A 24,416-nucleotide genomic window follows, 5' to 3' on the forward strand; every position below is an offset into this window, starting at 1 on the left:
CTGGCCCTTCCCAGAGATGTTCAGCAAGACTGAACACCCCTTTTTACTTTACTTCCTCACTGCCTCTCCCTCTCTATTGTGCCTTCTGACTTTATTTCCTTATTGCTTTTCTCCCTCTGGCTCTATGAAAGAACCTGGCATCCAGAACCCACAAGATGGTTAACTTGAGACATTAGTCTACCATCTTATCCAAAAGCAGGTTTTCCAAATAAAGTCATATTCCTTGCCTCAACACTTCGTATCTTGGATTCATCGACCTCTCATGCAGCAAACAGAGCAAGTTTGAAATCATTAACAAGAGGAGAATATCTCCCAGGTTTTAATGAGTATGAAAGTGTGAGCATCAAAGGCAATGTTCTGAGTTTGGCTTTGAGACAGAGAATGTCTCGGACTCAGACAATGAGGTGACTTAGAAATACACACTCTACAGTTTTCAGTCAATTGTGACGTGACCCTAGTCCACCCTCCCAACTCACTTGGGGCATTCTCTTTCTGCTTCTCTGCACTAGACTCCAGTCCTGCCAGCCACCTTTCAGTTCTTCATTTAGAAAATTTACTTAGCCTCTGGGCCTTCCTACATTCTGCTCTCTCAGCCCACAGTGTTCTTATCACAGCTCTCTGCATGGCTGGCGTGTTTCTCCCTCAGGTCCCTGCTAACAGAGGACACCTCCCTCCAACCATATCCTCTCTGTTAGTTTCCTTCTTGGCACTTATCACAATTTGTAATCATATACTTGTTGTCTACTTGCTTGTGTTCTGTTTCCCTCACTGGACTGTAAGTCTTTTTTAAAAATTGATTTCTGATTCTTTAACATTTGACACAATTTGCCAAATAAATAAACAAGAAGCATAGCCTGCCTGCTGCCTATAAACAACACAGACCAAGACTGTACCACCTCAGCAGCGTACACCTCTTAAGCGTCCGCAATAAAAAGCTGAATTTAGGGAAACAGTTGAGCCTTTGCAAATAACTCATTCACAGGACAGGGTGTGACAGGCAAAGGTAAGTCCAGGCTTCAGGCCAGTCACTTCCCCAAGTCTAGATCTGTCTAAAGAACCAGAAAGTTCTTACAGTGAAGGTGACAGCTGAAAAAAAAAAAAAAAAACACCTAAAGGATGGGTATAGTACGTCTCTGTATTAGTTCCAAGTGTAACAAGGAAGAAGAGAATCTGACTCCAAGTTACATCTGTTTCTCTCATTTTAAGCTTTGCTCCCCATTGCTTTTGTTACCATAATCACTGAAAGGATGCTATCTATAGCTTAGTTGTTGTTCAGTCACTCAGTCATGTCGACTCTGTGACCCCATGGACTGAAGCACGCCAGGCTTCCCTTCCTTCACCATCTCCCAGAGTTGCTCAAATTCATGTCCATTGAGTTGGTGATGCCATCCAACCATCTCGTCCTCTGACGTCCCCTTCTCCTCCTGCCTTCAATCTTTCCCAACATCAGGGCCTTTTCTAATGAGTCACGTCTTCCCATCAGGTGGCCAAAGTATTGGAGCTTCAGCTTCAGCATCAGTCCTTCCAATGAATATTCAGGACTGATTTCCTTTAGGATGGACTGGTTGGATCTCCTTGCAGTCCAAGGGACTCTCAAGAGTCTTCTCCAACACCACAGTTCAAAAGCATAAATTCTTTGGCACTCAGCCTTTTTATGGTCCACTCTCACATCCATACAAGACTACAGGAATAACTATACTTTTGACTAGATGGACCTTTGTCAGTAAGGTAATGTCTCTGCTTTTTGATATTCTGTCTAGGTTGGTTATAGCTTTTCTTCCAAGGAGCAAACATCTTTTAATTTCATGGCTGCAGTCACCATCTGCAGTGATTTTGAAGCCCAAAACAATAAAGTCTGTCATGGTTTCCATTGTTTCCTCATCTATTTGCCATGAAGTGTTGGGACCAGATGCCATGATCTTCATTTTCTGAATGTTGAGTTTTAAGCCAGCTTTTTCACTCTCCTTTTCACTTTCATCAAGAGGCTCTTACTTCCTCTTTGCTTTGTGTCATAAGGGTGGTGTTATCTGCATATCTGAGGCTATTCATATTTCTCCTGCAATCTTGATTCCAGCTTGTGCTTCATCCAGCCTGGCATTTCTCATGATGTATTCTGCATATAAGTTAAATAAGCAGGGTGACAATATACAGCCTTGATGTACTCCTTTCCCAATTTGGAACCAGTCCGTTGTTCCATGTCCAGTTCTAACTGTTGCTTCTTGACCTGCATACAGATTTCTCAGAAGGCAGGTAAGGTGGTCTGGAATCCCTGTCTCCTTAAGAATTTTCCACAGTTTGTTCTGATCCACACAAAGGCTTTGGTATAGTCAATAAAGCAGAAGTAGATGCTTTTCTGGAACTCTCTTGCTTTTCCTATGATCCAACGGATGATGGCAATTTATCTCTGGTTCCTCTGCCTTTTCTAAATCCAGCATGAACATCTGGAAGTTCTTGGTTTACCTACTGTTGAAGCCTCTCTTGGAGAATTTTGAGCATTACTTTGCTAGCGTGTGAGTCTATAGCTTTAAGCATATATAACCTGCCTCAAGGAGCCCTGCCCCTCTGCCTGAATTTTAAACTAAAATGTATTTGTTCAGGTCACAGGGAGACATTCTGACCCTGCCCACCTGTGAATGGCTACAGAGAAGAAGAAATTAACACATCCAATTCCCAATACTAACTAAGCCAGGAGATATTCTGCAAGACTCATGGCCTTTTTATTTGACTTCCTCACCTCCTCCACCTCTGTGTTCTACAAAAGATACTGGCATCCAGACCCTAGTGGATGGTACTCTAGGACAGGGGTCCCCAACCTCCAGGCAGTGGACTGGTACCTCCTGTCAGATCAGTGGCAGCATTCATTAGCTTAGAAATAAAGTGCACAATAAATCTAATGTGCTTAAATCATCTTGAAACCATCCCCCCCAACCCCCAATTCGTAGATAAATTGTCTTCTACAAAATTGGTCCCTGGTGCCCAAAAGGTTGGGGACCACTGCTTTAGGACACCTATCCACCATCTTTTCAGAAGCTCAGTTTTCTGAATAGCCGCTCTTTCTTGCCACAAACCTCACCTACCAATTATTGCCCTGCTGTGCAGTGAGCAGAACAAGCTTAGCTTCAGTACACAAGCTCACAAAAGGAGATTCACATTTGTTGGAGAAGTTTGTTGAGAGGATGTGACCTCAGGCTGACCCTAGAGTTGGACCCAGGCAATCAGGATTCTTATTCAATGCCCCTGTCCTTAGAGTGTATACTCCATACACTTCTGCTTAAGAACTATTTTCAAAGACATAACCTTGAGGGACTAAGGCATTGTTGAGATCATCTGGATAGTATATGTGATGGAACCTCTTGCAGAGAGGAAGCCAATTCTGACTCCATGTTGGAAACTGTTTCTTTGATGTGATGTTCCTTACTTTTGTTATTATAATCATACTTAATAACTTGCCTCAGAGGACCCTATCCTTCTGCCTGACTGTAAACTGAAGTGCCTTTGTTCAGCTCATAGACAGATAATCTGTCCCTGCCCACTTGTGAATAGAAAAGACTGTTGTTGTTCAGTAGCTCTGTTGTGTCGATTCTTTGTGACCACCCTGGACTGCAATATGCCAGGCTTACCTGTCCTTCACGAGCTCCCAGAGTTTGCTCAAACTCATGGCCATTGAGTTGGTGATGTCATCCAACCATCTCATCCTCTGTTATCCCCTTCTCCTCCTGCCTTCAATCTTTCCCAACATCGAGGCCTTTTCAAGTGAGTCAGCTCTTCGCATCAGGTGGCCAAAGCTTCAGCTTCAGCATCAGATCAGATCAGATCAGTCGTTCAGTTGTGTCTGACTCTTTGCGACCCCATGAATCGCAGCACGCCAGGCCTCCCTGTCCATCACCAACTCCTGGAGTTCACTCAGACTCACGTCCATCAATTCAGTGATGCCATCCAGCCATCTCATCCTCTGTCGTCCCCTTCTCCTCCTGCCCCCAATCCCTCCCAGCATCAGAGTCTTTTCCAATGAGTCAACTCTTCGCATGAGGTGGCCAAAGTACTGGAGTTTCAGCTTTAGCATCAGTCCTTCCAAAGAAATCCCAGGGCTGATCTCCTTCAGAATGGACTGGTTGGATCTCCTTGCAGTCCAAGGGACTCTCAAGAGTCTTCTCCAACACCACAGTTCAAAAGCATCAATTCTTCAGCGCTCAGCCTTCTTCACAGTCCAACTCTCACATCCATACATGACCACAGGAAAAACCATAGCCTTGACTAGACGGACCTTTGTTGCAGTCCTTCCAATTAATATTCAGGGTTGATTTCCTTTAAGATTGACTGGTTTGATCTTCTTGCTCTCCAAGAGACTCTCAAGAGTCTTCTCCAACACCACAGTTCAAAAGCATCAATTCTTCGGCACTTGGCCTTCTTTATGGTCCAATTCTCACATCCATACATGACTACAGGAAAAACTATAGCTTTGACTAGATGGATCCTTGTCAGCAATGTCTCTGCCTTTTAATATTCTGTCTAGGTTTGTCATAGCTTTTCTTCCAAGGAGCAAGCATCTTTTAATTTCATGGCTGCTGTGACCATCAGCAGTGATTTTGGAACCCAAGAAAATAAAGGCTGTCACTGTTTTCATTGTTTCCCTATCTATTTTCCATGAAATGATGGGACTGGATGCCATGATCTTCATCTTTTGAATGTTGAGCTTTAAGCCAACTTTTTCGTTGAGCTTTAAGCCAACTTTTTCACTCTCCTCTTTTACCTTCATGAAGAGGCTCTTTAGTTCCTCTTCCCTTTCTGCCACAAGTATGGTGTCATTGGCATATCTGAGCTTATTGATATTTCTCCTGTTATAGCCACATGTTCCAGGAAACAAACTCACTCAGAAGGACAATGCAGATAGTGGAGTCCAGTTTATTACACCGGCAGGCCCAAGGCAGAGTCTCCTCTTAGCCAAGGACCCCAACCAGTTTTTGTGAAAACCTTATATACCCTAAGTGTACGTGCCCAAATCCACCTCCCCAAATTCCCTGAAACTAGTCTGAACAAAGGAAAAGAAAGATACAATCAAAGTTAACCCATGATCATATGCCTTAGGCCTAGGTGTTAACAGTGGACAATTATCAATAGGCCTGTGGTCATACCCCAATAAGCAGAATAGAATTTATGATTCTATTCGATTACACAGACAATTAGGGTATTCTTTCAGGCGATGGAGAGTCTAGGTGCAAGCCCTGGGGCTCTTCCATCCAGAGGTCTGGTTTTGCAGTTGGTATGTTGTTTCCATAGATACTGGGCATATAGCTCAAACTCCACAGTCCAGCCCAAGATGGAGTCCTGCTTTCAAGATGGAGCCTGTTCTGTCTGTTTCCTCCTTTGCTCCCAGAAAGCTCCGTGCTGAGAGAAGAGATTAACACACCCCTTCCAAAGGCTGGCCATTTTCTTGGAGATGTTTTGCAAGACTAAAGACCCTTTCACTTTTCTTCCCCACTGTCTCTCCCTCTCTATTCTGCCTTATGACTTTAGTTGCTTCTTTCTCTCTGACTCTACAAAGGAACCTGGCATCCAGACCTCAATAGGATGGTTATTTTGAGGTGCTAGCCTGCCATCTTCTCAGTCAGATGGCTCCCTGAATAAAGGTTCTTCCTTGCCTCAACCCCTCATCTCTCAGATTTATTGGCCCATCACGTGGCGAGGAGAGTGAGCTTGGACTGGGTAACAAACCCAGCTATATGTAAAACTTTTTAAGATTCTGGTGAGCAGGTACCGAGATCTACTCATTTAGTGGCCTCCCCCAAGGCAAGCCTTACAAGTAAGTTCCCTTGCTTATTAAAAACATCACCTGCCCATCTGGAGTGGGCTGCCTCTTTCTTCAGTCTCTCCTTGCCCTTCATGTACAGGTACCAGTTTGCAAACCAATAGCATTTTTTATGAATTATTACATTAATCCAGTGAAGCAGGCAAAGCAGATCTCAGTATTCTCTGCATAGAGATGAGACAGTTGACATGTATAAAACTGGATTAAAGTCCAGGTCATCTGCCTCCAAGTTCAAAACCCTCTGCATTCTCCAGTTTCATTTAGAATGTATTTTTGTGCACCTGTTGCAGTGAAAAAGAATTTTTAAAAAAGAATGAGTGTCAGGAAGCATTTAACAGGAGGCTTCCTGTGTGCTATTTTGGATCTGTCATGAATCCTCTGTTCCTTATTAATTCCTGAATATTCAGGAATTAAGAGGAGTGGCAAACCGCTCCCGGGGCTGAGGAATGCATGCATTTCCTTTGTTAGTTTTTCCATACGGTGATAAGTAACTACTTACGACCTTCTTCCTTTTCATGAACCATATGGTAAAAGTGATTATTTACAACACTTTTCCTTTGATATGGATTTCCTTATGTTTCCTTGATAATTTGTAAGTCTGGACTTTTGATCTTTATCTTTGCTGAACAAAGCTACCTTGTAAGACAGTATATATACCCACACTATGTTGAATAAAACACCCTTGTTCCATCCGAGCTTGGGTCCCCGTGTCTTTCTTTCTTTTTCTCTCTCTTTCTTTCTCTCTCTCTCAGGCTAATTCTTTGGAGAACAGAAGCTCTCTGAGCTCACTTTTTGCCCGGGCTTGCAAGACCCTCGCGAGAGGGCGCCCTGTGCCTATGTGAAGCAGTGCAAGCCCCATGGCAAGGGCTTTATTGGTTTTCTGCATAAACCAAGGAATATCAGCCTCTTTCTCTCTCTCTTTTACTTTCTTATCGTGGACTCCAGACCACCAGGTTCCAGTCCATTAAAGGACCTCAACAAGTGGCGCCCAGAACAGGCCTGGTACACGTGGCAGATTCGGATGGAGTGACTTAAGGACCTACTGAGGTCGGTAAGTATTAAGACATGGGTCAAACGGCTGGAAAGCCCCATCACTTTTCTATTTTACTTCATCACGTATTTAAAGTTCAGGGACTTTCAGTTTCGCGCCAGCAAATAGAGGCTTGCCTTCAGACAGTGGTTGAATGTAACCCTTGGTTCCCTGATGAAGCTAGTTTTGATTTAGAAATTTGGCACCGGGTGAAAGAGAATGTTAAACGAGCCACCAGACAGGGAAAAAATATTCCGATAGATTTCTGGCCCCTATGGCCTCTCATTAAAGCTGTGATTCTGACATTTCAAGGTAAGTCTAGCCCTCCTGATATTCGGCAACAGGCAGAACACTTATTACATGAATATGATTTAGATGATGAAATCTTACAGAAGGTCCCATTAGAACAACATAAAATATTCCAGAATTTTCCTACAAGCCCTGCCCCAGTTGTTTCAAGTGCTCCTCCCCTGCCAGTGGGCACAAATCCCAAAGTCTCTCCCTTGCTAGAACCTAATGATTCTGGCAAGAACTCCCCTAAGACACCCTTTGACCAACAACACCTTTCTGAATAACAATAATAAGTTTTTACCACATACTCTTAATTGTAAGAATGTGCTACCTACTCACTCTCCTTTATGACAGAGGCTCTCTGAATTGCTGGCTTTGCAATCACAAGTCTCTGAAGCTGATGGTTTCTCCACCTTTCCTGTTTTTAGAAATCCTGACGTTCAAGGGCACATAATACCTCAATATGAGGGTATTAACTTTTATCACATGCAACAAATTAAAAAAGCTATAACTATGTACGGCCCACATTCACTTTTTACCAAAGTACTTCTAAATTCTATAACATCCTCTATTGGAAATTTTATTCCCCATTATTGGCAAACTTTAATAAAAGCTCTCCTTAAACCAGGAGAATATCTTCAATGGATAATGTGGTTTCATAATATAGCCAGAGATCATGCTAAGAGAAATGCTCGAGCTGGTGCTCCCCAAAATCAAATTACTTTTGAGATGCTAACTGGTACAGGACAATTTGACGCTGCTGCTACTGCTGCTAAGTCACTTCAGTCGTGTCCGACTCTGTGTGATCCCATAGACGGCAGCCACCAGGCTCCCCCATCCCTGGGATTCTCCAGGCAAGAACACTGGAGTGGGTTGCCATTTCCTTCTCCAATGCAGGAAAGTGAAAAGTGAAAGTGAAGTCGCTCAGTCGTGTCCGACTCTTCGCGACCCCATGGACTGCAGGCTACCAGGTTCATCCATCCATGGGATTTTCCAGGCAAGAGTACTGGAGTGGGGTGCCATTGCCTTCTCTGAATTTGACGCTATCGCTATAGAAGCTCAAGTACAGTGCCCTCCTTTGTTGCATGAACAATTAAAAACAGTGGCCCTTGAAGGTTGGGATCGAATTACTCCTCAAGGGAAGCCTACAGGGAGCCACACTAAAATATTGCATGGACCTAATGAAACATATGCTGATTTTTTAGCTAGCTTAGAAACTGCTACTTCCTGTACTGTAATCGGAGAAGAAGCCAAAAGGCAACTAGAGAAATTACTTGCTTATGAAAATGAAAATCAGGAATGTCAAAAGGCTATAGCTCCGATTCGTGAGACAGGGACTATTATTGATTATTTGAAGGCTTGTCGAAATCTAGGATCAGAAACTCAAAAGATGCAAATGCTAGCTGAAACAATGGTTGCTGTCTTAAGAAAGGGAAATGAAGGATGCTTTACATGTGGAGATAAGAACCATTTTAAAAGGGACTGCCCTAAGAAAGCTAATAAAAAAAACCTCCAAAAATCTGCCCTCGCTGCCATAGAGGAATGTATTGGGCCAAAGACTGTAAATCTAAATTTGACATTGAAAGGAAACCTATTCTGGGAAACTCCAAGCAGGGGACCCCACAGGTCCCCTTCAACAAAATCCAGGGGCAAATTCCATCTTTTCCCTCAAACCCTCAACATCCGGCAATGCTGCCATTGATATACCAGCCCTAAATTACTTTCTCCTTTACCCTCAAGCAGTCCCCTCTAGAATACCTACAGGACTTTTTGGACCCCTGCCCCCACAAACCTTTGGTCTTTTACTTGGCCAATCTAGTTTGACTTCTAAAGGAATTACTGCTCACCCTGGAGTAATTGATTCAGATTATAAAAGAGAAATTCAAATTATGATGTCATCTCAGATTTTATGGCAATTCAAAAAGGGGGATAAAATTGCTCAATTATTTCTTTTATCTTACATTTCTATTAACTCCTCTAATGATGTATGGATGGGCAGATTCAGCAGTACAGATCAAAAACAGTCCTTTTGGACATCATTAGTATCTGAATTTGCCCGACTGACTATAAACATCAAAATTAATGGTAAAAGATTTTCTGGTGTCCTTGACACTGTATCTGATATTACTATTATTTCCAAACATTTATGGCCCAAATCCTGGCCTGTACAAAAAATTTCTTGCCAAATTCCAGGGATTTCTCAAACCAAAGTACAAGAGGTTTATCAGAGTACTCATATTTATCCATGTGAGGGACCAGAAGGCCAACCTGCAACATTAAGACCTTATGTGATAGATACACCACTTAATCTAATAGGAAGTGACTTACTTATGCAATGGAAAACTCAGATATACATTCCACATTTTCCCTAGGGGCCACTGCTCATTTAACAAACAATACAATTATTAAAATAACTTGGAAGAATGACGAGCCTATTTAGACAGAGCAGTGGCCCCTCACGAAAGAGAAATTACAGGCGGCTAAGGCAGAGTACATCATGAGAAACGCTGGGCTGGAAGAAGCACAAGCTGGAATCAAGATTGCTGGGAGAAATATCAATAACCTCAGATATGCAGATGATACCACCCTTATGACAGAAAGTGAAGAGGAACTAAAACGCCTCTTGATGAAAGTGAAAGAGGAGAGTAAAAAAGTTGGCCTAAAGCTCAACATTCAGAAAACTAAGATCATGGTATCTGGTCCCATCACTTCATGGGAAATAGATGGGGAAATTGTGGAAGCAGTGTCAGACTTTATTTTGGGGGGCTCCAAAATCACTGCAGATGGTCATTGCAGCCATAAAATTAAAAGACACTTACTCCTTGGAAGGAGAGTTATGACCAACCTAGATAGCATATTATAAAGCAGATACATTACTTTGCCAACAAAGGTCCATCTAGTCAAGGCTATGGTTTTTCCAGTGGTCATGTATGGATGTGAGAGTTGGACTGTGAAGAAAGTTGAGTGCCGAAGAATTGATACTTTTGAACTGTGGTGTTGGAGAAGACTCTTGAGAGTCCCTTGGACTGCAAGGAGATCCAACCAGTCCATTCTAAGAGAGATCAGTCTTGGGTGTTCATTGGAAGGAATGATGCTAAAGTTGAAACTCCAATACTTTGGCCACCTCATGCGAAGAGTTGACTCATTGGAAAAGACCCTGATGCTGGGAGGGATTGGGGGCAGGAGGAGAATGGGGACAACAGAGGATGAGATGGCTGGATGGGATCACCCACTCAACATGAGTTTGAGTAAACTCCGGGAGTTGGTGATGGACAGGGAGGCCTGGCGTGCTGCGATTCATGGGGTCACAAAGAGTCGGACATGACTGAGTGACTGAACTGAACTGACTGAAAAACGCCAAAGCTTCATTCTGGTCTCTTAAGGAATATAAAGTCTTTTATACTAAATTTCATTCTGCTCAACAAAATGAATTATTCGCTCTTATTAAAGTTATTTGCCTACATCCTTACCCCATTAATATAGTCTCTGACTCTATATATTCAGTTTTTGTATTAAAAAATATAGAAATCTCCACCATAAACTCCAATCAACCTATTCAACAACTCTTTTTCGAACTACAATCTGTTGTTACAAACTGCAATTCTCTCACTTACATTACACATATTTGAGCACATTCTTGCCTTCCTGGCCCCATGACTCATGGTAATGAGCAGGCTGATAAGCTGATTTCCTTTGCTACTCTGGAGGAACAGCGTGCTCTGTTGCATAACACTGCTGGCTCCCTACACCAGCTATGGAAAATCCCATACCGCCAGGCTAAAGAAATTATTAGTAATTGCTCTACTTGTAGACGCCTACATCTTCAACCCATTGCACAAGGTACTAATCCTTGCAGCTTGCAACCTAATGAACTATGGCAAATGGATATAACTCATTGTCCTGAACTTTCTCCATTTTCTTTCTTGCATGTCCGTATCGACACTAATTCTTCTTTTATTCGGGCCACACCTCTTCACAGTGAGGCTACACAACACATTATAACTCACTTATTAGCTGTACGTTTTGCTGTAATGGGAACTCCTAGTTCTATAAAAACAGACAATGGCCCTGCCTATATTTCTAGACACTTTAAACAACTTTTACAATCTTTTTCTATTAAACATATTACAGGTATTCCTTATAATCCACAGGCACAAGGCATAGTCGAACAAGCACATCACACACTAAAGTTGCAAATAAAAAAATTTTTAAAGGGGGAATACACAGGAACACTACTGTCTTCCTTATCTAAAACAGACTTTACTAGATTCCAACATTAGATATTTTCTATACCTGTAACTATTGTTAATATAGCTTTATTCGTTTTAATTTTTTAAAACGTACCACAAGGAGATATCTTAACAAGAGCAAAAAAGCATTTGAGAAATTGAAGGACACTTCTCTTCCTCTGCCCATTTGGTACCAAGACGGGTTAACGAAACAATGGAAATCTGGGAAACTAATCTTACGGGGAAGCTTGTGTTTCCCCAGATGGATCCAACGAACTCATGGCTTCCTCTTCAGAAGATTCAACCCAAAGGGGCCCCCAGCCTTCAAAATAGAGACAAAACAACAAAAACCCCAGGAGGAAGAAATTCCAATACGGGCCATGGCGGCTTTAAAGATCTCCAGGAAGCACCGCCCTTGGCAACATCAACCTTATGATCTCCCCACTTGGGGACAAATAAAAACCCTTACTAATCAAGCTGAAAATTTGGTCTCTCAACAGGAAATGCCTCGGAGTCCTGAATACATTCTCCTGGCATACTGTCTGCTTGCCTGTGCCTCCCCCATTCGAGCTCTAACTAATCATACTTACTGGGCTTACATATCCAACACCCCTCTACTACAGGTGGTCGAATGGATGGAGAGAGGACCAATCATTTCAACCAATGACTCTATACATATGCCTTCTCCCTGGAGCATTAAAGGGCCCTCACACCCTGAAGAAGAAGGAAAGCTAATTAATATTTCTCTAGGTTATGAAGTCCTTCCTTTGTGCATGGGCCCAGCAGAATTATGCATAAACGTTAGCCGACAAACTTGGGCTTTTGCCCTGCCTCCCAAAAAGGACTTTCGGAAGTTGATTGGATTATTTACTGCCCTTTCTTTGTCTGTGAACCACGTTTATACTACTGAGACTTTAGGGAAAGAGGGAAAAAACAAAGAACATTATACAAAGGGTTTACTTATAAGAACTTTACATATACTCCTGTTCGTTGGGACAAATGTCAAGCCAAATCAGGAAAATTAATGTTTGTGGCTAATCATACAATTGTTGATTGGGGACCCCATGGTATGATGGGGTCATAACTGCTCAGATGATATTAACAGCACTGTGTATGTGACTATGCTACTCAAGTGACATGGGAGGTCACTGACACTAGGATGGAGCATTACCATGACAAAGGACTTCTTGGGTGGCTTGATGGTGGATTAGCCCCACCTGGTCCTAGGATTGTCCTTGATAAACAGAGTGGGCCTGAACAATGGGACATTTTGAAACTTGCTGGGAGCACTGAAGAACTTGGGATTTGGACTGGACATTTCACAGGGACCAGTCATAGTCATAGTAACTATTTCTTTAGCTATAATCAATCATATTTTATACAGGCCTGTGTCCCACTTCCTTTTTTTATAGCCATAGGAAATTTACAATTTAATAAGACTTTATGTTCTGTAACTTGTATTAATTGCAAACTATATACTTGTCTTAACTCCTCTATTTCTTTAAGAAATTATTCGCTTTTGATTCTTCGATCTCAACATAATTTGTGGTTACCAATAAATCTCCAACGACCCTGGGAAGAAGGTCCCATGGCTGGACTTGCTTCCAGATTATTTATTAAGCTGCTCCAACAATCTAAACAATTCATTGGATGGCTGATTCTTGGCATTTTGGGGTTAATAGCTATTTGCACCACTGCTGCTGTCGCCGGCGCTGCTTTATATACCTCGATTCAAACACATAATTTTATCCAAAATTGGACTGAAGATGCTCATAATATATGGGCTACTCAGGCTCAGGTAGATGAGGATATTCAAGAGGAAATACAGGAACTAAAAAGAGCCATCAAATGGGTTGGAGATCAATTAATAGATTTGCAAAAACAAGTGATACTAAAATGTGATTGGAATTCTACTGAGTTTTGTGTTACTCCTGTTCATTTCGATCATAGTGCCTACAACTGGGAACAAATCAAATTTCATTTACAAAACATACATGATAATGCCTCTCTGAATGTACAATTACTGTAAAAGGAAATCTTTGAAACCTTTTCTAAATGTCTGCCCTCTTCCACTAATTTGGAAACTTTAGCTGAACAACTAGCTGATCAATTATCTGGGCTAGACCATGAGGATGGTTTCAAAGTATTACCCACAGCATTGGGTCTGGAACTGTAACTTTGATGATTGTCTTGGTAATTATATTTGTTGTTTATCGTTGCCTTTCTATAAGGTTGGCAAACTCAATTGGTCAGGACCCTTTTTACAAATATAATAAAATAGGGGCAATTGTCAGGAATCATTTAACAGGAGGCTTCCTGTGTGCTATTTTGGATCTGTCATGAATCCTCTGTTCCTTATTAATTCCTGAATATTCAGGAATTAAAAGGAGTGGCAAACTGCTCCCGGGGCTGAGGAATGCATGCATTTCCTTTGTTAGTTTTTCCATACGGTGATAAGTAACTACTTACGACCTTCTTCCTTTTTATGAACCATATGGTAAAAGTGATTATTTACAACCCTCTCTCTTTGATATGGATTGCCTTATGTTTCCTTGATAATTTTAAGTCTGGACTTTTGGTCTTTATCTTTGCTGAACAAAGCTATCTTGTAAGACAGTATATATACCCACACTATGTTGAATAAAACACCCTTGTTCCATCCGAGCTTGGGTCCCCGTGTCTTTCTTTCTTTTTCTCTCTCTTTCTTTCTCTCTCTCTCAGGCTAATTCCTTGGAGAACAGAAGCTCTCTGAGCTCACTTTTTGCCCGGGCTTGCAAGACCCTCGCAAGAGGGCGCCCTGTGCCTATGTGAAGCAGTGCAAGCCCCATGGCAAGGGCTTTATTGGTTTTCTGCGTAAATCAAAGAATATCAGCCTCTTTCTCTCTCTTTTACTTTCTTATCGTCGACTCTGGACCACAAGGTTCTGGTCCATTAAAGGAACTCAACAAATAAGTTTTTCTATCCCTTTCCTGAGAACAAAGAAGATAAAGAGAAGACTAAGCAGGTATATGTTTTCTTAGACCTGTAAGCATTTTGTTCCTCATCACCAACTTCTGATTGTGAGCCCTTATCTTATATAAGCCCCTAAGTATTTATTGGAAGGGCTGATGTTGAAGCTGAAATTCCAATACTTTGGCCACCTGATGTGAAGAGCTGACTCATTTTAAAAGATCCTGATGCTGAGAGGGATTGGGGACAAGAGGAGAAGGGGACAACAAAGGATGAGATGGTTGGATGGCATCACTGACTCAATGGCCATGAGTTTGGGTGAACTCCAGGAGTTGGTGATGGACAGGGAGGTCTGGTGTGCTGTGGTTCATGGGGTTGCAAAGAGTTGGACACAATTGAGCGACTGAACTGAACTGAGGCTCCTCAAGGTGGCGGGGTGGTGGGGGGGTAGGCACAAGTTTCGAGGCAGGAGCCTACTGTGTTCCCCTCTCCGTTGGCTGAGAATTAAAGCCACCTTTCTATTTCCTCCAAACTCTGTCTCCACATTTTTCATTCAGCTTCATTGGGCAGAGGAAGACAAGATTTTAGCCAGCAACACACCGACTATATGACAGATAAATGAGGGTACAGAGGAAATACAAAGCATAATCTTTGATCTAACAGAGTAAAAACTTGGAAAACAATTTGAGACTGCTCCCACCATCAATCATCAATGCCTGCTAAGCCAATGGACTGAAGGAACTTGAGAGACAGAGGAGCATGTGTAGGCTGAGAGCCAGGAAAAGCTGTTGCAGAAGGTAACTTTGAGTTCTGCAGACAAGTCCTGACACCCCATCAGTGTCAGGAGAGGAGAGGACTTGCGTTCACTGCGTCTCTGCTGAGCTCATCTCCTTGACTTTAACTGATGAAGACATTTCAGAATAAAGACCTTCTTTTCTAACCAGAAACGTGCTGTACATGCAAATATCTGAGATTGTTACAGCCAGCAGGACTCTTCTCACTCCAATTACTCCGTGTTCAGGCTTGCATCATCTTGCTTGTCTTTTTCCTGCTCTGCCATTTGCCACCTACAGCATTCAATTCCTACTGACTCAGCACAGATGACACTTTTCTTCTCTGGAATCCTCTACTCTCTCCATAGTGAGAGTCTGCCATTGCTGATCACAGCTGCCTTCCTTTTGATGGATCAACTGCCTGCAGCATGTGCAAATAGGGGTATCAGCGGCCTCCACCAACCCCATCTCCTCAAGATGGGATTCCATGCCACCCCATGCATCATTCTCACACACCCCAAGTGGCAGTCAGTGGTCACGATCTCATTATCTTTCACAGAAATTGAGAAGGAGCCTGAGAAGAAAAGAGACACACCCCATGCGTCATATATGATGAGAAGTTAAGGGCCACCAATTATGACTTTAGGAGAAAGTCAGTGACCCTGAGACACAGGCTAAGTCTGCCAGAAAAGCTGCTGAATGATTCTAGAGACTTGCTTGTGATCAAGAGGCAAGTATGACCCCTACCCCTACCACCACCATCAAGCACACAACTTGTAAATAATCAATCAAATGTACACTCCTCCACGGTGGGAAACCCAGTTCTGTACATTCTTAATTTCACCTGCTTGACAGTGCTGCTCATCCACGCCAGTGTTGTCTGGCAGCAGAAGCTTCAATCAGAATCTAATTTTCATCCTTATAGATACCTGAGTCTCATTCACTTTCTCATTTAAGTAAGAACCAAGCATTTCATTCAAAGCCATTAATGAAACAATAAGCCAGTGAAGCCTCCTGTTGAAATACCTCTTCTCATTTATATTTGTTTGCATTGTATATTCTTCATACCAAGTCCTAAATAGACCAAAAACAGGGTTTTTTTAAGATTTATTTTGAAATAAACATTGTTTTCAGGTATAATCTATAAATACTATGAGATGAGGCATTTAAATCTCTCTTAAAATAATACAATCTGTCAAGTTTAAAATCCCTCAAACCAAAATGCAGCCTATATTTATATAATGTAATATAAATTACTAAAATCTTAAATTCTAAATAATTTTGCCACAAAGTGAAGACGTTCAAAATTCTGTGATAAAATATCTTCATTGTCAAAAATAAACAATAAAATGGAAAATAAGAATCAAAGCTCCCCAAAAAAGAATAAAAGCTTCCTCAGCAGATGAATGCATAAAGAATTGAGATACACACACACACACACACACACACACACACACACACACACACAGTGGAAAATTACTCAGCCATAAGAAAAAAATGAGAAGTTAGAGTTTCTTTGAGCACTAACTATCCTGGTGATTCAGAGGTAAAGAATCCACCTGCCAGTGCAGGAGACACAGGTTTGATCCCTGGGTTGAGCAGATCCCCTGAAGAAGGAAATGGCAACTCACTCCAGTATTCTTGGCTGGGAAATCCCATGGACAGATGAGTCTGGTAGGCTACAGTCCATGGGGTCACAAGAGTTGGACAAGACTTGATGACTAAACAACAAAACAACAATAAATGCTGCATTTTCCTTCACCATAAAAAAAAAAGAATGAAATTTTGCCATTTGCAACAACATGGATGAACCTCAGAGGGCCTTATGCTTTAAGAAGTAAGTCAAACAGAAAGACAAATATCATATGATAAAACTTACATGTGGAATCTAAAACGTAAAATAAATTGCATGAATATAAGAAAACAGAAACAAATTCACAGACACAGAGAACAAAATATTGGTTATCAGTGGGGAGAGGGAAGAAGGGAGAGGCAAGATAAGGGTAGAGGATTAAGAGGTACAAAGTACTATGTATAAAATAAATAAGGTACAATGGTACAGGACAGGGAATATAACCAATATTTTATAGTAAGTTTAAATGGACTGCTGCTGCTGCGTACAATGGTACAGGACAGGGAATATAACCAATATTTTATAGTATGTTTAAATGGACTGCTGCTGCTGCTGCCAAGTCGCTTCAGTCGTGTCTGACTCTGTGCGACCCCATAGACGGCAGCTCACCAGGCTCCCCCGTAATACTGAAACTAATGTTGCACACCTGTAACTAATACAATATTGTAAATCAACTATACTTCAATTTGAAAAAAAGAAACAAAAACACTAAAGCTACTTCTATTGTTGCTCACCCCTGGAGTGCTGCTCAGAGTAGGGTAACACATCTCCCATCTTTTTGTTTAAATGAAACCAGAACAGAATTAACTCTAACACCACCAGCAGCATCCTCATCCTTTACCTCACCATCTACCTTTGCTCCTACCTGCCCTTTACGTATTTTCCTCTCTGCACATTTTTTCTTATCTTTTCCCTCTTTTTCCTCCATTTCCCCCCTCCTCTTTCCCCCATTCTCTAACTCAGTCTTTCCCTGCCCTCCCTTGCACCTCCCATTCCTTGCCATTCAAAGGCTATAAAATGAAGTCCAAACACAAATTGTTATTGTTTGATTTGAGAACTGTTTGTTTTCATTTTTAAAGTGGGTGCTTTGAATATTTTCCATTTTTAACTCTAAAATAAACATTTACTTTTCCCATGGATGTGTGTTTGTGCCTACAGGTGTTCACAGTGTTCCCCATGAGGATCAGTGGACCTTGAAAGAGAAAAAGGATATATGCTCTAGAGTTATAATACATTGGGACAAGCCCTTTCAAATCTGCTTGAGCTCACTTATCTCTTCTGGATGCACAGACACCTGAAGATAAAGTTCTGAGGAGGGGGCTGACGCGTTCTTACCAGGTTCACACGAAGCATCCCCCAAAAGATGGCTAGAGTTTCCAATTGCTCTGGCAAACTGAGGAATGAGAAGTCATGTCATGCCAGTAATATTTAACTTGGTCAAGGGTAAAATCTGAGTTGTAGCACTTGCTGGTTACTATGGCGTAAATGCTCCCATCATGACCAATTTCAAGCTACTACCATGGCATCACTAAACACGGAGTTGAGAGTCAATGCACAGTAAGCCCACGGTTAAACAGTATTTCTACCATGCAGATACACTAGATGTAAATAACCTCAAGAATAGATAATACTAAATTTTGCTAAAATAATTAGAAAGTAATGGGGTTTTAGTATTTTTACCTTTGTTCACAGTTTAACTTATTTAAGTTTAAGAATACATAATTTATTTTTTAATAATGGCTATACTGGACAACTAGCTTGCAAAATTTCTGAAAATGTAACATTCTGTTCTCATAAACTGGTACAAGCCAGCTCCCACACACCTCCTTGAGGAAAGTCACCTCCTCTTTTCCAGTTATATGGGAAAAGCTGGCTGCTCAGAACAAATGGGATTTTAAAAGCTGCAGTAATATTAGAATAGAAGAAGGTCTCTTTACAAATAATGAAGGAAAACTAGCACTCAAGTAAGTTATCAATGTTGTTGGCATTGGTGTAGAAAGACTGCACTTCGTCAACAGAAAAAAATCTTCTTGGTGCCTGTGATGCACCAAACACAGCCATTTGCCACCAGCTCAGCCTCCCTCAATCATCACTTTCATCAAGGTCTGTCACACTGTGCCTTTCCACCTCGTCTCCAATAACTTCTCCTTTGCCCAGACTGACTTAAGCATTTTTCTCCAAGCACATGTCTCCTTAGCTCCACTTGGTCTGTCTGGCTGTACTTCCCTGCTGAGAAGCCCTTTGACTTCACATTTCAGGAACTAGCTTGGATGCCACCTCCAACTTTTCAACCTCAGGATCAGGGGGCTCCCATAGCTCTGGTTAACTGCATGTGCCTTAATCTGCATGCTGCCTGTATGTACTCACAACAAATTTAGAAAAGTCAGCAGTGGCCACAGGACTGGAAAAGGTCAGTTTTCATTTCAGTCTCAAAGAAAGGCAAAACCAAAGAATTTTCAAACTACTGTATAATTGTGCTCATTTCACATGCTAGCAAGGCAACGCTCAAAGTCCTTCAAGTAATGCTTCAACAGTACATGAACCAAGAAATTCCAGATGTACAAACTGGATTTAGAAAAGGCAGAGGAACCAGAGATCAAATTGCCAACATCTGTTGGATTATAGAAGAAGAGCAAAGGAATTCCAGAAAAACATCTATTTCTACTTCATTGACTACACTAAAGCCTTTAACTGTAGATCACAACAAACTGGAAAATTCTTAAAGAGAAGGGAATACCTGACCACATTACCTGTCTCCTGAGAAACTACTATGCAGGTCAAGAAGCAACAGTAAGAACGAGATATGGAACAATGGACTGGTTCAAAATTTGGAAAGGAGTATGTCAAGGCTGTATATCGTCACCATGCTTGTATGAGTACATCATGTAAAATGCCAGGATGAAGCAAAGCTGAAATCAACATTTCCAGGAGAAATATCAATAACCTCAGATATGCAGATGATATCACTTTAATGGCAGAGAGTGAAGAGGATCTTAAAAGCCTTTTGATGAGGGTGAAAGAGGAGAGTGAAAAAGCTGGCTTAAAACTCAACATTCAAAAGACTAAGATCATGACATCGGGTCCCATCACTTCATGGCAAATAGAGGGGAAAAAAGTGAAAACAGTAACAAATTTTATTTTCTTGAGTTCCAAGATCACTGCAGACAGTGAATGTAGCCATGAAATTAAAAGATAGCAATATAGATAAATGAAACAGAATTGAGAGTCTGGAAATAAACCCTTATATTTATGGTCAGTGGGTTTTTAACAAAGTTACAAAACAGTTCAACAGAGAAATTATGCTATTTTTGACAAATGGTGCTGGAACATTTGGACATTTAGAAGCTAATAATATATGTATTATACATATATGTATATATATGTGTGTGTATATACATATTATGTAAGAAAGATAGACCTTGACCAATACCCCCTATCTTATACAAAATCAACTCACAGACCTAAATGAAAAATCTAAAACTAATAAAATTCTAGGGAGAAAAAGTAGCTTGCAGTCTCATCAGAACAAAAAAATTCTCTATGTCCAGTGACAATGTCAACTAGTTTTTTTGTGGTGACTAGATTTAATGTTATGTGTCAATTATACCTCAGCACAAAAAAAAAAAAAAAAACAAAACACATAGCTAGCTTGCTCTTCTGTATTTAAGGAACCTTCCCCAATATACAAAAACCCTACAATTACCTCATCTGGAGCAGAAACCTCACAAAAGAGAGGATGACCATTCTCCTTAAAACCCACCCCAAATATCCCTATTTTCATTCGTCTCATAACAAAGGTTACATTTCTGCAATGTCCTGGTGGCCTGGAAGTGGTAGCACATCTCTGGGTACAACTGGTGCTGAGTGCAGGTTCTCAGATTTGCCCCTTCTTCCAAGGAAGCACTGCCTCCTCTTCAGAATAAGTATGGACCAAAATAGTCTATATATTATACCTTCACTAAACACCTGCTATAAAACAGTCTGAGGTGGGACTTTCCTGGTGGTCCAGGGGATAAGACTCCAGGCTCCCGATGCAGGGGACTTGTGTTTGATCCCTGGTCAGGTAACTAGATCCCACATGCTGCAACTACATCAAATAAAGACAAATAAGTATTAAAAAACAAAAAAAAAGACTGCAGTATGTGTAGCTCCCATCTTTGGCCTTGTTTATTTTCAGTGGTTATATAATCCTTTGACCAACAGTTTCTGGCTCCAACTAAGGACCCAAAGCTGAAGTACAAAAACAAACTCCAGCTTGGAAGGGAAGGTAGAAATGTTTGTTCTCACAGAATCTGTCCCCATGACCACTGAAATAACCAGCTCAGATTCTGTTTTTATTCATTGCGATCAGTAAATATCTATTAAGTAATCATAAGAGATTTATTGTGCAATTAAAGTTGACCATGTAGTATGCAACCACGAGAAGACACAAAGCCAGATTAGTGCACAGTCCATTCTTGATGAAGAGTAAGCATACACCTTTATGTTTTCACAGACTGTGTTTACAGAGCAATTCCAAACTCTTTTCATTGGGTGGCATGCTTCTGTGTGACTAAAGTTTCTAGGCTCCATATGCACAAGGTAGCTAGGCAGAGAATCCCCTAAAACTCAATCCCGTTGTTTCTAAGGGAAATAGGGGTTGTACTTACACTGGAGGAGGATAAAGATAGACTTTGAAAGAGCAGGTGGTTAGAGGTTAGCGTCCATCATCATGGAACTGATCTTAGTAAGGTAAGGATCTCATTGCTTGTGCTACCCCAAGTCCCCAACTATCCCACCAGCAGGTATTGTTGGTGACAAGGTAAACCCCAGGAGTAAAGCCCATCACTGCTATAAGAACTACTTAAATGTTCCTGATTTGAGTTGTTTCTTTAAGCAAAATATATATATATATATATATATATATATATATATATATATTTTAATCATATACTTGAATAATAATGTAAAGGGCAAAAGGGATGAGAAAGGAGAAATGTTTAGGGGAAAGAGAATGACAAAGGGATTAAAAAGTAGACCAGGACATGGAAGCAACCTAGATGTCCATCAGCAGATGAATGGATAAGAAAGCTGTGGTACATATACACAATGGAGTATTATGCAGTCATTAAAAAGAATACATTTGAATCAGTTCTAATGAGGTGGATGAAACTGGAGCCTATTATACAGAGTGAATTAAGCCAGAAAGAAAAACACAAATATAGTATACTAACGCATATATATGGAATTTAGAAAGATGGTAACGATAACCTTGTATACGAGACAGCAAAAGAGACACAGATGTATAGAACAGTCTTTTGGACTCTGTGGGAGAGGGAGGGATGATTTGAGAGAATGGCATTGAAACATGTATAATATCATATATGAAACGAATAGCCAGTCCAGGTTCGATGCATGATACTGGATGCTTGGGGCTGGTGCACTGAGACCACCCAGAGAGATGGTACGGGGAGGGACGAGGGAGGGGGGTTCTGAATGGGGAACACATGTATACCTGTGGCGGATTCATGTTGATGTATGGCAAAACCAATACAATATTGTAAAGTAATTAACCTCCAATTAAAATAAATAAATTTATATTAAAAAAAAGTAGAGAAGAAATAAGGAAGGAGAACATTACCCTATAAGTTCACTGAGGCCATATACCAATACCTTGTACAGTACCTTGCACTTAGAGAGGGAAATGCTTATTCAATGAATGAATGAATGAACATTCATAAAAAATGAGAGAGAAACAAGATACATGAATATGTTAACTTATAAATAGGTTTAACTCTCTAAATACTAAGCACATGTGCCTTTATATAAAAAGATAACACTAGTGATACTCCTTCCAAGCTCCTCCAATCAGAAATATGTACTTCCTATTGTTTATCCTCTATTAGATATGAATCAGCCATATATCCTACCCACCTCCCTTTATCACCAGGATGTTGATCCCAGAATGGAAAAGAGCAACAGATGCCTATTAGATCTGAACCCACAATTTGGTTTCCAGTGGAACTATACTCTCAACTAACATGAGATGGAAATGAAGGCTGAATGCCTATTTATAAGAACTGACTACATACCTAGTGCATATACAAAAAAAATAAATAAATAAACCAAAGGTATAAGATGAAATTCTGGGCTTCCAATCTACAAAAATTTCACAAAAGATTTTATTGTTAATTGCAAAATAAGCCTATTTGCCCATGGAGACCCTTGGGAAACAGTGTCACTGACTGGATAATATATATAAATACTTTGCATATATAACCTTAATTGCCTGGCTTCCTGAAAAATGAAAGAATTTAGTTCAGAAACATTTGAGCTCAGTATCTAAGGACTACATTCCTTCTCCTAGGAACACAGAGATCTTTTATTTCAACAACTAAATTCCAGCCATATGCTAAAGATGACTCAGTGCCCAGAAAGCTCAGGAGAACAAATCTCAAAGAGAAACTGCCTCTGTGAAATGCCCCACTTCTCCCACCCACTATTTACATGCCACCTAAGTATCACCCATGTGGTCTGAAAGCCATCAAAGAGACAATGCTGATAGGTCCAAAAGTGAACAACAGTTACCACAGATATACTTAAGGAGAATTCTTCTACTCAGGAGCCTGAAAAGTACCTCTCAAATTTAGTTTTCACACACTGGCTGAGAATCTGGAACCTAGTATTTATTGAGGTTATTTGATCCATAGTCACTCTACAGAGCAAATAGTGATTCCTGGAAGAAGGGGCAAAACTGGGACCCTGGATTCAGCACCAGTTATATGAAGAGACCTGCCCACTTCCAAGCCACTAGAACATGCTGCAATGTAACCCTAGTTATGGGTCTAATGACAATAGGAGTATTTGGGGCAGGTTTTTTAAAGCTTTTTAAAACGTCTTTATTGAATTTATTGTTTCTTCTCTTATGTTTTAGTTTTTTGGCCATGAGGCATGTGGGATCTTATTGTCCCAACTAAGGATCAAAGCTGTACCTCCTGCACTGAAAGAAGTCTTAACCACTGTACCACCACGGAAATCCCTTGGGTAGGTTTTAAGGAGGATGGGCATCTTCTCTTTTGTAAGCTATCTGCTCCAGGTGAGGTAACTGTAGGGTTTTTGAGGGAGAAAAAGACTCCTCAGATACACAGGTGCAGGCAAGGGAGACTAAGAGTGACTCAAGATTCTCAAGTTTCAAGTTCAACCAAAACTCCTCATTTCAAGTTTTGGGACCTCATTCCTTCCTTATCAATGACCTACTTTCCCATGGAACACCTTGCAAGGCTGTGAACTAAACTGATGTAATTCTGCAATCTGCACAATCAAATTTTGCATTTGATTTTCAATAATATCATGCCTGTGACTATAAGAAATAAAAGGTCCTTTTAGGGTTTCTGTGGAAACTCTCTGGTTCTCAGGCCAAGAAATGAAGTTGTTTAAGTTGTTTAAGAGTTTAAGATCCTGAGATTTTCACTTTCTTTCTGTAAGCACTCCACTGTACTCAGTAATAGCCAATCTGCAACAAGGTCCTTGCAGTGATTGCTGCTTCTGTAACAGGTGCGGCAGCCACTTGGGCCCCCCCCGCCCAAAGCACATGTGTTTCATCACCATCAACCACATGTGGCTATTTGATTGTGATGCCACTGAGTGTCATGTATAAGTAGCATTACATTTCCCCTTGGCGAGGGGCTCAGACCAACCTACCACAGAAACAATCTTCAAAAGAGTT

The 24,416-nt window shown here is 40.9% G+C and overlaps 1 protein-coding gene across 9 annotated transcripts in view; it reads right to left on the reverse strand.

Annotated features, from left to right (window-relative positions):
• AADACL3 (arylacetamide deacetylase like 3) overlaps positions 1–24,416 on the reverse strand; it is a 160,597-nt gene that overhangs the window by 116,219 nt on the left and 19,962 nt on the right. The window lies entirely within an intron of this gene.

Source organism: Bos javanicus, chromosome 16 (genome assembly GCF_032452875.1).
Source record: "Bos javanicus breed banteng chromosome 16, ARS-OSU_banteng_1.0, whole genome shotgun sequence".
Lineage (NCBI taxonomy): Eukaryota > Metazoa > Chordata > Mammalia > Artiodactyla > Bovidae > Bos > Bos javanicus.